Source organism: Solea solea, chromosome 10, assembly GCF_958295425.1.
Source record: "Solea solea chromosome 10, fSolSol10.1, whole genome shotgun sequence".
NCBI classification, from domain to species: Eukaryota; Metazoa; Chordata; class Actinopteri; order Pleuronectiformes; family Soleidae; genus Solea; species Solea solea.
Genome location: NC_081143.1, coordinates 13,096,454 through 13,112,643, shown reverse-complemented (window position 1 = coordinate 13,112,643; position 16,190 = coordinate 13,096,454).

Sequence of the window (16,190 nt, the reverse complement as noted above, 5' to 3'; positions counted from 1 at the left end):
AATTCCTGTGTCTCAATATAAAATGTGATTTTGGAGCATAATTGTTCAGCTAAAATGTAAGGTAAAAAAAACAAAAACCTGTAAATGATGAGACGGCAAGCACACATTGTGCTTCCCTCAGCTCTTACTTAATTATAGCCTCAGCCCCTTAAATAAGTCTCCTTCACTGCTCCATCTGTCTCTCAGAGAGCCGAAAAATACCCCAAGGCTCTAAAACAGAGGCGTGGTCTTTCACCCTTCAATTTCAATCAATGGTTGTTGGGCCAAAGGAGCACGAGACAATCTTTTGAAGTTTTCCGAGAGTCTTAGCAGTAAAGAATGGACCAAATAACAGCTGTCTCAGTGAATCATCCGTCATCTAGATCACGTATTCGAGCAAGGCAAGTTTACCAATCCCCTGAGGATGCTACGGTCTATGCTTATAGTGGAAGATGCAAGATGACATCTTCTATCTAAACTTAAGGAATCATTGAAGGGTCTGCTTACAAAAAGCCCCCTCGGTGTATGTTGTCAGAATAGTGTTAGTGCACCGGAAATTACAACTTACTGCGCTTGTGGTATAGAAGGTATAGAAAGTATAGAAAGTACAGAAACCATGAAACTCTTTAATATGCCATTTCACTTTGCACCAACATTGGTGTTTACCAAGGTTATTATAGTTAATGAAAACTAACTAAGTTAAAAAAAAAAACAATAATTGACAACTGAATTGTTTGCTTATAAAACTAACTAAGACTAACTCAAATAGTAGCAAAAATGTGTTTTCGTCTTTGTAAATTTATTTCACACAATCCTTTTTGGGTAATCTTGAAAGGTTGTATTTGAGACACAATATTTATAATCACCGTTTTGAATCTTGCACCTAATACAAATACAAATATATATTACAAAAACTAAACTCAAACTAAGCATTCACGACAACATAAGAACTAGTAAACCCGTTCCAAAAAGTAACTAAAAAAAAACTTGTTTTAAAAACAAAAATTAAAAACTAAATAAAAAGTAAAGACTCAAAAGCTCAATTCCAAAGAAGGGTAAAGGACGATCAAAATGGATACTCAAAAAAAACTTGATGACGTGGTTCTTGGACGACAGGACTGAAAAAAACGAACTGACACAAGACAAGGGAGATGAGGACTATACTATATTTAAACATGAGGTAGGGGGGGACACAGGTGAAGCCAATGAGGGCCGGGGTTGGCAGTCTCAACGGAGGGAGAATCACACAAAGGGAGGAAGTCAGAGGGAATAGATAAGTACAAAATAAAACAGGAAGTGCATGCCAAGACTGGACATGAGTAACTTTAACTAAACATAAAGAGACACAAAGGACAAACATGAAACACTAAACATGATTAACATATTTAATGTAACAAATATAACCTTGCTGTCTACCACTGCACTAAAGGACTGAAATTCCCTCCACTCTGAAGACAGTGGGGCTGTAACACATGGAGCACAACAGAAAGTGCTGTGCTTACACTTTTGTATGGGCTCCTTTTACACCTCTTTGACTTTTTTTTTGATATATAAAGCACTGAATGACCTGGCTCCACAATACTTTTTTCACTTACTCACTGTTTATAAGCTGCAGACCTCTCCGATCATCTGGTGGGGGTGAATCTCCGTTGTTCCTGGAATGAAATCAGAGTCTGGTAAAGCTGCTTTTAGTCACTCTGCGCTGCAACCGTGGAAACAGCCTGCCAGCTGACCTGAGATGTGCCCCTAATCTTATCATCTTAAAGAGGAGGCTCAAAACATTCCTCCTCTGCCAGGCCTTTTATTAGTTTTTATCCCAAGCCTTGTGGATGTGGTGTATAAGCGTGTGTGTGTGTGTGTTCCAGGTATTACTCATGTTGTGGGGACCTAAATGTGTTTATTTACACAGTCACATTATGGGGACTTGTCTTCCTGGTGGGGCCAGAAAGTACGTCCCCATAATGTGAATGATTACATTTTAAGGTGAAGACATGCTGAATGGTTTGAATGCAGTTAGGGTGAGATTAGGTTAGGTTTAGTGAAATTTTAGGTTATAAATCTAACCTAAACTGGTAGAATGGTGGTTTAATCCAGTGTCATGCATCGCAGGCTCAATGTTTTTGGCATCAGCAGTTGTATGAAGGAGAAGGCAACACACCAGGGAGATGATGCACACAACACTTTAGTTACCATATACACGGGAATCTTAAATAAAGTATATAAACTTTTGGTTTCTTCAGATCAGCAACATTGTCCAGCAGATCTCTAGAAACAAAAGCATTCATTTAGATACATTTTTTTCTCTCTAAATGATAAATCTAAAATCATTTTAGCTCAAATTGGAAGTAACCAAGGAAGTTTTCAGGGCTGAGCAGGAAATAAATATTTATTTATTTATTTAAATACTTTATTTATATGCAAAAACCCAAAATGTAATTCCATATGCCCAGTTCATTTATTCCTTTAGTTTTTTTTTTTAAATATAGGTTATTTATTTAACACATTATATGACGCATGTAACCAAAGACAATGAATGACCCCCCTCATTATTCATGTTCTTAGACCATGCGGGAAAGTTGTCAGATGATAAGGCTGCAGGTACAAAACCAGGCCAAAAATGTTTTATAAATAAATAGATCATCCCCTTCATCCATATCTGATTGATTTAAACAAAACTGTCAAACACATCCCTCTGGCCGGTTCTAATTCAAAACAGATGGCATCACCCTTTTTGGCAGGCACCTGGGGCAAGCCGAGCTCTTAAACAAGTCAAAGTATGTATACATTATGATGCTCTCCTGAGAATCCTTTTGTCCTTTCAAGGACTCATTGATTTCTTGTCAAATAACAGCAGAGGATATACTGTATATTAGCTATATAAAGGTCATCTAATGGGATGGAGCTTGCAGGTGAAGCGCTGATGTCTCCTGGAAATGTTAAATACAGCAAGAAACGATGACTGCACACTTGTTTACGATTCTTAATTCATAAATGGCATCGGACAAAAGCTACTAAATCATCTTTATACTTGGACAAATTGGCAGGTGCTTCAGGAAACACAACAAGCTCCCGATGACGAAGATAAAAGGGATGCAGAAACACTCACATGCAAAGTGGTTTCACAGAACCCGAGTTTTCAGTCACACCAAACCAAATAGAAGAGTTAGAGAGTTAGTCCAAGTTTCTCTGGCGTAATTATCACTAATTAAGTCATGGGGGGGGGGGGGGGGATCACTTTGAACATTATCTCTTTTTTAACATAAAAGTCTATGCAAGCACTACACCATCAGGAAATGCACAGATAAAGGCTCTTGAGCAGTCTTACAGAGTCTGCCAGTATCTCCCTCTGGGTGCAGGCTATCTTGTAGTGCTGCAGCCAAAGCGGTGTGATTGAGAAGGGCAGCTCAATGCATGCAGATATATTTACTCAGGAGTGTTGCTCTGGGAAACATCAATCCAGCAGACCTCGCTCCTCCAAAAGTTGGAAGATCATTGATCCACAAAACGCGCTAAATGATATCAAAAGTAAGCATTTCTCCCCTTTCCCACTTATGCAGCGGCCAAAGGGCAACAGTTTTTATCCAGTGATGTACCGTAAAAGAGACATGGAGTAGAACCCAAGACGTTTAATGGCAAACTTTTACCTTAAATCACCCTGCTGTGATCGTCTGCAATCACATTGTAGGTTAGGAATAATGTGACAAGATTTGCAACTTGAGGCTTAACTACCTCGGCCAATCTTGTGTGACCTTTTCTAGATGGTATTAGTGTGAGCTCAACATAATGTTAATTCATCTTTTCTCATGAAACGGAGTCATGCAGAGACTGTTTTTGCCTAAGAGATTATCAAATCCAACATTTGTTACTGCATGGACATGCAGTACTTAACCCTTTATCGCCTAACCCTCAAAATGTCCGTTTGCGCTTTTGCATATTTGAACCATAAAAGGGACTGAAAATTTTCCCGTAACTTTCCAGATTAACTTCCAATATCTGGCAGTTATTTACAATTTACTGCATGTCAAAATAGTGTATTAACAATTTAAAATGAGAAAGAAACACTGCAGATTTTGCAGTATAAATGTCTCAATGTGTAAAAACAGGCCCAAAAATTCAAACTGTCCACAGGCGGTTTTTCCAACTCTCTCCTCTCTGATGACCAAAACGCTAATTATCTGGCTTCTGGATGTGAAATTACCTTAATAAGAGTTTGAATTGTCCTGCTAACACAAACTGTCAATGCAAAGTTCACTTTGCACACGTGTCGTCAGAGATGCGCTGCGGTGTTTCAGGGTTTAAATGCAATATCCACCAGTATATCAACAAATACTGCAGACTGCACACAGAGTAAGCCCTGAAAATAATGCTTAACCCACAAAAAAAGGGTCGTTCTATGAGTCTTACAAATGTAGGGTGATGAGTTATTTGTCATGAAAATAACTACTCAGCTTGTGACAACACCTGTATAATATCTTCTGTGGTTTTGGAGGAACTTTTTTAATGAAAACATTTGCTTAAGCTGTGTCATCAGCCTGTCCTTGTCTTGGACAGCAAGATTAAACAGATTCATAACAGTGTAAGGTACAGGCAATTTATAATAAAAAAAAATGGATCTAATAGCTGCATGTCACATTTTCTGATGGAGCACGTGGCATTCAGTGTATTTCAAATCCAAACAAATGCCTTTATTGTCATTGCACAAAAAAAAACAACATAAAAATCAGCAAGAGTCAAATAAATTAAATAAATGAGCAGCAGTAGTAAAAAAAAAAAAGAACAGTGTATTGCACGACCCCAATATGCATTATTAGTCCAGCTTGGAGCGTTGCCCATACTGGAGAAGATAAATCAGGAGATCCCATTTTCTCATATGTTGACCATTCCTTTTTTTTTATTATTTAAATCTGTCTCTTATGACTTTCCCCACTGGGTCACTGAATAATACCTGAGAGAACACTGAGTTCTTACTCCTCATTAAAACAACTCAAGAGAGTGTTTTCCAGGTCCCTTCCTGGCTGAACTGCCGTGAACCTAAATTTAGCATGAGGAACATAGCCCCATTACCGCAGTGAAATATTGTAAACGCCAGCTCTTCAGACATCTCTCTGATATTGGTGTGTTTTGCGTATACTGTCAAGAGACGCCTTGGAAAAGGCACTGAAGACACTACAGAGGGCAGGACACTGTCAGTAAACCCCACCCATGATGAGTTACAGTGTATTGTCTTTTTTCTTCTTTTTTTTCCTGAAACCAGTGCAGTGTGATTATGCCAAAGGAATGATTTCATTTGAAGAATACAAAACGAAGACGTCGCTTCGCAGCTCGGCTTTATGTTTCACCCGTGCAGAGTAATGGAAAGCAGAAACAATAGCTCTTTTTTTAATGGCTAATTAGCAAGATGATGAAGTCTGTATGAAGTGACACTTAAGCATTGCAGTCAGCTGTTCCCCAGGATTTGTTCTCGTTTTCCCAAGATGCAGCTGAGCACAGGTAATCTGCTCAATCAGTTGAGTTAATTAGCCTCATAAAGTGAAAAAACAAAAAAAAAAGATAATAAAATGAGAGATTGTTTCTTATGTTCCAGTAAGAGGATGGTACTCCTGACAACATTGAATCATTTAGGAATAAGCGCAACGTGTAAACCATAATTATGCCGAGGACCTCTCATCCTTTAATCTGAACAAGACGACAAGATGTCTTGAAGACACCCAGTGCATTCTGCTCAGTTCCAGCAAGCCAGATTTCTCCCTCGGCAAACTTGTTATACAAGTGTTCAGCTTAGACACTTGCTTATTCACAATTCATGCTTATTGCTTGTACACCCACACACCAAAACCTCTCTGCCACGTCCCTTTTTTCCCTCTCCCCCGCGCTACCAAACTGTAATTTTAGAGTACGACAACACAAAATATGTCTTCATCATCCCATTTTGCACTCTGCTAATGGCTTGTGCCTCCTGATGTGTGTCAGGCTCCATGTCACTTCCTGGGAAGGCAGTGATTTATTCAGGAAGAGAGATTTTCTGTGCTCTTTGCATCATTCCCCATCTTGTCTTTTTTCTCCTCTGCTTGATGGGAAATAAGACAACATTAGGAACGCTGCTGTTCTAGTCGACTGCAAGTCAATATGTTATCGTCGACCGAATGGAGCAAATATTGGCAGAGTGATGTGTGTTGCAGTCCTTCATAGAGTGGAAGTGAGAGTTTGCTATTTATTGTCTGATCGCCTTCAGTCTCCAGCAGACTGTTGTGCAGAACACAGTGGATAGAGTTCTGATGCTATTACGGGATGCCTGTGCCCATGGTAACAAAAGTGATATCCTTATTAATGTGCCGATCTGATGTCAGCAGTTTAGCCTGTTCCCACACATTGACAGTCACCACACTGTGAAGTGAAACAGAACCTCCACGCTGTGGGAAGCAAATTAGAATGCAGCGTGCCCGGCACGGCCGTCCAAATGAGCCCATTTTGTCTAAGACGCCCAGAAACAATGCTTACATTATCTGCTGTGATTGTCCAGATGAGAAAGCACACAGAAAATAGTGCTCAGAGACCTGAGAGACATGTGCCGCAAGGATTTGAGTCATCTTTTGATGTTGGCGTGAAAAAAAAGGTGCAGAGATAATAATCCACTCAGGGACTTGAAAGTAGCTAAACATTTTTCTAAGACACCATTATGATAGTGTAGATGCCAGATGATGATGGGCAGAGTGGAGGCTGAAACATGAACATGTTGTTTCAGGTTCCTTTATACTTTATACTACAGAAAAGATGGAAATGTATTAATAAATAAATAAATACATAAATACAATCTGAAAACTTTGTATCAAAATGACTGTGAAAGCCACATCCTTCCTGATAACTGTATGCATATATATGTATAGGTCTAGGCATTTCACCATATACAGCAGATAGACTTATCTTTTATCTATTTGACTGATGTCTGATGGATTTACTCTCCTTTCCAAATGTGTAAAAATGCCCTTTAAATAATAAATATCACTTGCATATGTTAACATATCCAAAGCTGGATCTACTCCTAGTCTTTCAGTAATTCCCCAAAAGTTTATTTTCTGTGAGTAAAATTAAGCAATGTTTTGTATGTATTTTTGACGGTGTATGTGTGGCGATATTTATGATTATGATTAATGCACTGCTATTGTATGCTTTCTTGGGTCTTGTCCATATGTCTGTACATATATCATTGTTGACATGTTATGGTCCCATGAGCCATGTGCTTAATGTACAGGTTGCAGGAAAGTCACAGATGCAGAACATGCATATTTTACAGTTTATCCTGTATAACCCCCATCTATCTATCTATCTATCTATCTATCTATCTATCTATAGTTATCTCGAGTATCTCAATTTCATATATTTCTCATTAAAGGAGCAGTGAGTGGGATTTAGTGGTATCTATTTTCTGAGAAAGCGGTAGAAGTCTCGAAGATTGTGTTTACAAAAAGCTTTACCACCACATGTGGACAGAATCTCACTACGCCCCAAAGCGAACTACAGCCAAATTAAAACACTGATCATAAAACCTGCAGGGTTACAGGAGCAGAACTTTAATCCTTCTGTTCAACATGACCAGGAGTATCGTAACGGCCGGTCGTAGAGCTGCACGACAGCGCCCACACAAGCTCAGAGCACTTCCGTTATTGAATATGCTGGTGTTTTCTTTTTCTTGTCGTTTGTGTGTGTTTTCAGTTTTGCACCGTTGCCGCGTGTTTCGGTTGTTGCATGTGTTTTGGCTTTCTGCAGATCACTTTTATTTTGCAGCGCGTTACTCGCGTTGCATTTCTTTTCCTTTGGGCTTTTGAATCGGCGTCGTTTCTAAATGTGCAGCTCGTTTCTCATTGCCCCTGTCGGCCACCGTAGAAAACACAACTTCTTTTTCTTCTTATATTCCAGGTGTCATTCACAAAGAATTTACAAAAACATAATTAGGAAAACATTGTATTTAACGACTAATACTTTAGTAGTAGTACTTTAAGGGTGGATTTATCACCAATCCCCATTGCTCATTGTTAATTGGACACACACACACACACAGTGTACTCCTTGTGTCATGTCCAATAAGGAAGGGAACCCGGTGTAAAAATCTGTGCCAAATCAAATATGCAGAGTATAACATAAAGGAGTGATTATTTATTCCTGACAGTGTATAAACCCTTTAACACACACATTAAAGGCACCCCGTTGTTTCACACTACTCAGCTCCATTCTTCCATTTTCATTTGATTTGTTCAGAGTTGTCCCAAAGCAGCTATGGCTATATTGACTGATCCCCAGGCTGCAACCTTTAAGTCAGACCTGCAGCAGCACTAATTAATCTTAGCACAGTGATACATTCAGAGGTTTAACCAACCGACGACATCTCAGATGGATTCATTTCACCCCTGGTGGAAGCACAGAGGACCTGTGTGTACATATTCCTATACAGCAAATGTATCGAAAGCAATATTCCCTGAGCTAATGCTTTAAGGGGGAGGCTGAGCTGATAATAAAGATTCAAATAAATGTCGAGGAGAACCTGCGCTTTATCTCGGGGATATAATATCTTTGGGAACAGTGGGCATAGAGAATCATATGACAAATATTTGCAGCGAAAGATAAAAGTAAAGAGCCAAGGATTCAAGTCCCACACCTCGCTGAGCACTGCAGGTTTGCTATTTATTTCCCAGCTGGATGAAAGCAGAATTTTGTGGACACATGGATTATTCATCTTTGACTCCAGCACAACCACTTACAGCCTTATATCTCAACAACAGCCCGGAATGTAAAACTGACTACAACTAGCTCACTGATTGATGCTGAGCATAAGATATTTCAGAGGCAACGTGCTGTCCTAAAATGTGACGGCACATCTACGTCAAGCATGTATGCATTCCCTTCATCTGCTACTGATAAACACTGACTGGGTTTGAAGACAAAGCAGCGCCACTACTCCTCTCAGATAGAAAGGAGTCATATCTTATTTGGATGAATTACTTTTGACAACACAACTTGATTTCCCCCCCCCGCCCCTCGTTTTATTTATAGAGCAGAGTTAGGCAGGAAAAATTGCTTTCACCTTATCCCAGTGGGTGAGACTCATCAATGATGCACTAACAGTGTCCCTATTCAGTTGTGTTTGAGGGTGCAGAGTCGATCTCTAACATTAGATTTGCTCATAAAATATATTTAATGTGATTGCAGCATTCCTATCTAGGTCAAAATGTTTTGAAAACCGCATTACTTCAACTCTCAATCTCCCAAAATGTATATTACTTTTGAGGTATAATGTGTAGGATTTAGCAACATCTATTAATTGTTCATTTACAGTTGAATATTTCAAAGCATGTAGGACACAAATCTCAAGTGGGAGGCTGGTCAAGTAAAAAAAAGTCCACACTTATGAGGAAAAGACATCAAAATAATAATATGTATGATGATATTTCACATATTTCAAAATAAATGTGTTTTTATAAGGATTAATAAATGTATTTATGAAAAATGAGTCTATTCATTATTTAAAAAAAGATACAGAAACAACTCATTGTATTAAGTGGTTAGGAGAACCTATGACAGCCTTCAGGGTTAGGGTTAGAAAAAGGGCTTTAGTGTAGTGTCCATTGTGGGCTAGTGTAAAAACACAGTGGTGCCAGGCGGCTTCCGTGGAGAGGTCCTACTCCAGAAGTAAATATAAGTGGCCATTCTGTGGAAATGGAAACCAATAATTCCACCTAAATCTCAAACAGTGGTGAAAGAAAGCAGGTAGCCTGGGTGTTTAAATTGCCATTGAAAGCTGTACTTTTCAAAACAGATTCGAGATCAAGTTAGAGGGCAATAAAACCAGTGACCTCACAGTGAGAGGAGTATAGACTGAGAATGAGGGCATGGGAAGTCAATGTCTGCTGCCCACTGAGTCCAGTAGGTGACATCACCTTGGTTATGGGCAAACAGTCAGAGTGTTTTTGAGCTGCTTTATCTACTTGTTTAAAGTTTAGTGGCGACAAACTCCGATTGAACACACACACTACAGGATTCCAGTGTACAGTACTCGCCAGTAGGCTGCGGTGCTGTAAGTCTCTCTACAGGATCTAAGATGAATGAAACTGCTGATTTTCTTCCTGTGCAGGCTTAAAATCGGTGACCTTTAAGTAACAGGAGATTCCTCCTCAGCCTCCCCCCCCCCCCGTCAGCGTGTTACCCGGGAGCTTTTTCCTCTTTTGATTTTTTCTCCCACCTATCAACCTTCCCATGGAGCCAGTAAACTTTACCAACACATTGCCCCCGAATTTAGTAAAGCCACAACATAGAGAAAAGCTTAAACTGTGTTAAGTCTAACATAACTGGACGTGTCGTGTTTATTTTGGGTATGATTGGACAGGCAGCGGTGAGGAGATACTTTACAGCAGCGTGCCATCAGGTTCAGAAGGAGCTGCAGGAGGAGATCACTGTCTTTGTGATGAGACTCTGAGCAGTTATAGGAAGCCATTATGCGGCAAAAATACAACGTTGTACAATCTTCCTCTTATCAAAAGCACAAGTAAACTCACCCCTCTGCTGAGAGGAACTCCACATATGCGATCAATACATCAATCAGAAGATGTTTTCAGCTCGAGGCAGCTCTTGCCAGTAATCATCCACTTCACTCACTCTCATGGTGAAATAGGAGTTCCAATATCTCCATCATCAGTGGGACAGTGTTTATGAAGCCGACATGGGCTGTGAGGAGGACGGCTGCAGAATAAATGTTCACAAAATGGCAACAAGGGGATCGATAAAACCACGCCACAGTCAAAAAATCAGTTCAATGGAAGTCCTACAGATAATTCTCTGGGTACGGTTCTTCTTCTTCTTGTTTATGTCTTTAAAGTTGATGGATTATTGCACAATGAATCATGTCTCGTCTTTTATGGCACCTCAAATCCTCGGGCATCGCCTGGAGCTGCTAATCATGCTGTATAAAAAAAGTAAATCAGATTTAATGAAACACTACAAGTCAGGGGAACTCATAGAGTAAGTCCTCCTGCATCCTGTAGCTTTCAGAAACTCGGGGAATATCATGAATGAATGCTCAGGTGAAAGAACATCGTTGATAGACATTGTGATGGTTCTGTCAAAGCTCCACACTGCTTTGTATTTTGTCAGCTTTGTTTTCCTGTTCCTATTTTTTTGCAGACACCACCACAACAGGTTCATACCATGAAATAGAACCTGTGCATTTCAAACCCATCTCTCTCTGGGATTAGCCCACACCTCTGCAAGTCCCACTGAGGGGAATCTTGATGAGAAGCTGCTGCAATGACTGGTTGGGGAATGACAACTCACATTTCCGAGCAGTATATATATCCACCAGCGATGATACATATAAAGTATTTGCCTCTTTTTCACAAATCCACACCTTTCCTCTGGTGCAAGGCCAAAATACCATGACACTGTTACAAAAGTGTGTTTGTAACGGTGGAAAGTTGGATTTTGTGCTTTTTACATTATTGTTTAAGTATTTCGGCAACAAGGGAATTCAATAAAATATATACATATTATAAACTATGTTGAAATTACAGTATTAGCCCATTTTGTACACACAAAAATACAAACAAAAAAAGTATGAACATAATTCTCAAAACTTGAAGTTCAAGTATTGACAACATTACTCTATAATGATGAGAAGATGAGATGAGAAGAGAAGAACGTTGTTTTCAGTGACGTGTTTCATTTTGCATGTGGTGTTTCGACAAACTCGTTCTAGTTTGTGTTTAGATTTTTGCAAAGTTGAGTATTATAAGCATCAGCTTAAGTTTAGAGCAGCGTAATAGCATCATTACAGGCAGTGCATTGAAACACACATGTCATTTCTGTCCCTCAATCAAAACACTAACAAAAGACCTAGTTTGATGAGTGGTTTGACAGGGGAGCAACATGGGATCATGAGCTTCGGCTCACTCCCTGATGAAGTGACTGATCCTCTCTTATTATCCTGAAGTTGCTTTGTATTCCAGCGGTTTAGAAGTTGCATACGCCCCAAAACAATCAGCTTTTTTAAAAAGTGTGACACCAACCGACTCCCCCTCGCACTATTTCAAAGTAAAAGCACACTTTTATTGTGAAATAATAAAAGGGCCAACAGATGGGTGGCTTCACACTGAAGAGGCCTGGGATTTTACTAAGTACAGAGCAGCATTTAGAGGGTTTATATTGATGGTGATTGTCAAAGGCAATCCCTATGTAAGACGTAGTAGCAGCTCCAAAATGCAGATGGCATCATTAAAAGGAGACTGAATTGAATTAAATGGTCCATTGACTTCAATATAAATATGGATTTATGTGTATTTAAAGATTGTTTGACTCATTTTTGCGACTTGCATCTTTTTTTAACGTCATTTCTTTTCAATATTTTAACGCAGAAGTGATACGTATTATCTTTAAATGTTTTCTCTGCTGTTGAACAAGGCTGTTGCCTGAAGCTGGTGGCAGTCAGGGTCACTTGTTATAAGCCCCGAGCACAATCACCAGACAAGAGGTTATGATATGACCTGTGAGTGAACAGCACTGCTCCTTCAGGGCACATTTCAGGGTTCTAACATATATATTAAGTTGGTATTAAATGAAGTTCGGTCTCAGTGCAGGGCAGAGTTTTTCCAGATGTTAAAGCAGCATCCTGCTGACGATACCCTTTAAAAACACACTTGTGTCAAACTATTATACATTTCCTTTTTTTTCTGCTCGTCTCACTGGTTTGAGGTGGACGGGGCTTGGCTGAGAAAATGTGATGTAATGTATAAACATTGCAAACATGAATCTGTTGAAAGACGGTGACGTGTTCGGTCACTATCCGTCAATTCTGCTTGATGTCCCCTGACCCAGGACGACTGCAGCATGAGAGTCGACCTGGGCAGGAATCTTCTGTTCCCCTCTGAGATCACCAGCACAGGCCTGCGTCCAGATATCATGATGAGGTCGATTGCCGTGGTTTCGTGGGGACATCAGCTGTCCACCTCCTACGAGATCTGGGTGTGTCTGGGGGCGAGGCTTTCGGAAACGCCATCAAAGATCTGGCCGGCAGGAAGGAAGAGCAGCTTTTTGGCTTTGGCTTTGAGGAGGGATGCTGGAGGGGGTGACAGGGAGACGTCCCTGTTGCTGCCCCGCCACCAGGAGATGTTCGGGGTTCAAAGGGGCGAAACATCAACGAGGGGTGGTACCCAGCTGAACAAAATGTGTGTAGTAATAAACAAGTTTCCAGTCACTGTGCTAACTAAACCCTCAGTGTGTTTTTAATCCTCAACAAGTTTCGGCTATGACTTATGACAGATTTATAAAACAACGAGGTGCAGATTCAGTAACCATTCAAACTTTGGGCTGACTATTTTGAAACAATAAAAAGTAATTGCAATTCTGAATATTCTTCCATTAATTGTGTTAATTAAAAAAAACAAAAAAAACAAGACCACTCTATTTGGCCCCCATTGAATAGATGCTGACAATATGAATGAACTCATCTGAAACAACAGTAATGAAAAGGCAACAGCATACTCTTTGTATGCAACATTGTTTTGTGTCTTTCTATCATCGTATAAGGCCAATCCACAGCTGACTTGAAAAAGGAACGGGGCTTTCCTTTTCCCAATGCCTCCGCTCCTTTGTCCTCCTCATTCTTTCCCCTTTAATTCCCAAAGCAATCTCAAGTGAGTGGTTCTATTAAAACAATACTGCCTCATGCAAATGGCTACTGTCAAGCCCCTTGGTTTCCTTTCTAGTCGTCGTTGCTGTTTCTCAATGGGAACTGTGCCAGTCTGGCTTTTTGACATCCGATAGGATCAATGGCATCAATAAAACAATCTGACAATGATCGCTAACACTTTCAGGCTAAAGAGCACAATATGTGACATTGACTGGATGAGTGGTTTATTGAGAGCGGCTGCCAACAAACCAGGTAATTACAAACAAGGGGAACAAATCGAACTTGTGCCCCGTGCAGCTTTCCAGTTTGAACTTTTTTTTTTTTTGAGAGGGGAAACAGAAGCATAATTATTCTAAATGGCTGGTAGCAGCCTGTGTTTTGTTTTTTTACATTTTAGCAGCATTGTTAATGACCTGACACGTGCACCTCTGCTCGGGCCTGATCACAGGATGGAAATTACAAGAGAAAAAAGGCTGCTCACCTGTTAACACAAGATATAGCTTGTCTGTTGATTTAGCAACTTAATTAAATGACTAATTGACACGCTGGGCACTGTTCGTCTGCTTACATACATTAGTCATAAGGTGTTGCTGCGTGTGCAAGGGCACGTGCAGGGAACCCCGCTGAGTTCATTACGACCGCCGTCTGCTGCGGGAAATATTCCTGTTTCTTCGAATCAGGCGACTGACTCGGCTGTGGTTTACACTCAGGCCTGTGCTGTAGGTCTGTGGGCAGGTTCCAGGCAAGCTATTCATGGCTTTAGTTATAAAGTGAACTGTCTGTTCTGAGAGAATACATTGTGAGTTTAAAAGGCTGAAGCCAAGAGAACAACATCTAAATTCAACATGTCTGACATCAGCGCCGCATTGTTAGTTGAAGGTTACGGGAGCTTGTTCAAAAGTCAAAGAAAAATGTTGGATAAAAACCAACTGAAAGATCTGGATCCACTTGACAAAAGCACAAATTCCACTTTTTATTATTATTATTTTCTTTTTTATTTTGAGTTTGTTACATATGATAATTGTGCGGCCACATTTTTTAAAGCAGTTATGTTTTTATTTATTTATTTATTATGTATGCTTATATCCATCCATTTGTCATTGAAGGTAATTCAGTCCAAATGAAATTAAATTTAGAATGTCTGAAAATGTCCGCGGCTACATTTAGTGGACAGTAACAATAAATGAATATGGGCATTCGTTGAATGTAGTTTTTGTAGTTTACAAATCAATTAACTTTGACATTTTGTACTTAGACAATGGGGTCAACTGTCAGTTAAGTCAGTTTATTGCATAATGACTATTGTCATTTCCCCAAAAACTGTTCGGGCAGGGTGGTGCTGGACCCAAGAGCAGGTAGGCGAGGGCAGTAGGCAGTTTAGCAGTTTATTGAAGAATGGTTTAACAGATGAGATGAGCAAAGAATAGAATATATACTTTATATACGAGACTATATACTTATAAACAAAGCAGGAACTGGAGGTGAAGGCAGAGATCTGATCCAGACGGCAGACAAGGTAAGCGTCAATGTGAGAAGAAGCGAGCCGTGACGTTTGCCACACAGAGGTCTGTAACAATCTGCCGACGAGAGCCTGGAGGACCAGGAAATAAGTAGAGGCTTGATGATAAGAGTGGGCACAGGTGGATGCAGGAGAGAAAGGAGGAGACGCAGGCGGAGCGTGACAAAACCCCCCAATTTGATTGAATGCTAAGCAAATATGTGGAAATAATGTCAAAAATTGGAATAAAAGTACTTTTCTAAATTGTCAAGCTTTTCACTGAGCGGCGTCAAATTGTAAAAAATAACTTTAATCTTGAATCCTGTCAAATGTTGAAAGGGCATTTTGAATCAAAAAAATAAATATATATATATAAATAAATAAATAAAATAAAAGTAGACAAACTTTGGCCTCTTCGTGTCTGTCTTCAGACCAACCAAAGCAAAATGTGTGTTGGCAACTTTAATACAAGAGGGAACATCTGAGCCTTTAAACAAATAACCTCTCTGTTCCACTGACAGCGATTATGTTAATTCACTAATGCAGATTAAAAAGTAATTGCTAATAAAGTGTACACAGAATAATCTGCCTCGGCTGACTGCTGTGGAGCAGATAAGAATAGGCAAGTACAGATGTCCTGCGTATATGCTTCACTACACTCGTTTTGGTCCCACTGAGCTCATTTAAAAACACGATTCTGTGGCAGCAGAAGCAACTGTAACGTTATCTCCCCCGCCTTTATTTGCGTGCACTCTGGTTTCACTTAGTGTACAGTAATGAGCTGTCAATTTAAACTTAATCATAGAATTTGCATTCAATACATTTCAATCATCTGCCAATTATCATTTAATAGATTTCAATTGCTATGTGTTTCTGGATTGGCTGATTAGTGTGTAAAATAGTTCAAAAGGTCTCATCAAAGTTTAATTCACCCATTCTCATCAATCATTTGCAACAAGTTAATATTCAGTAATATTAAAAGGCTTTGTCAGTGTTTTTGAGTTCTTCCTTTGTCTAACCGTGTTTTTCCACGTACTAGAGATG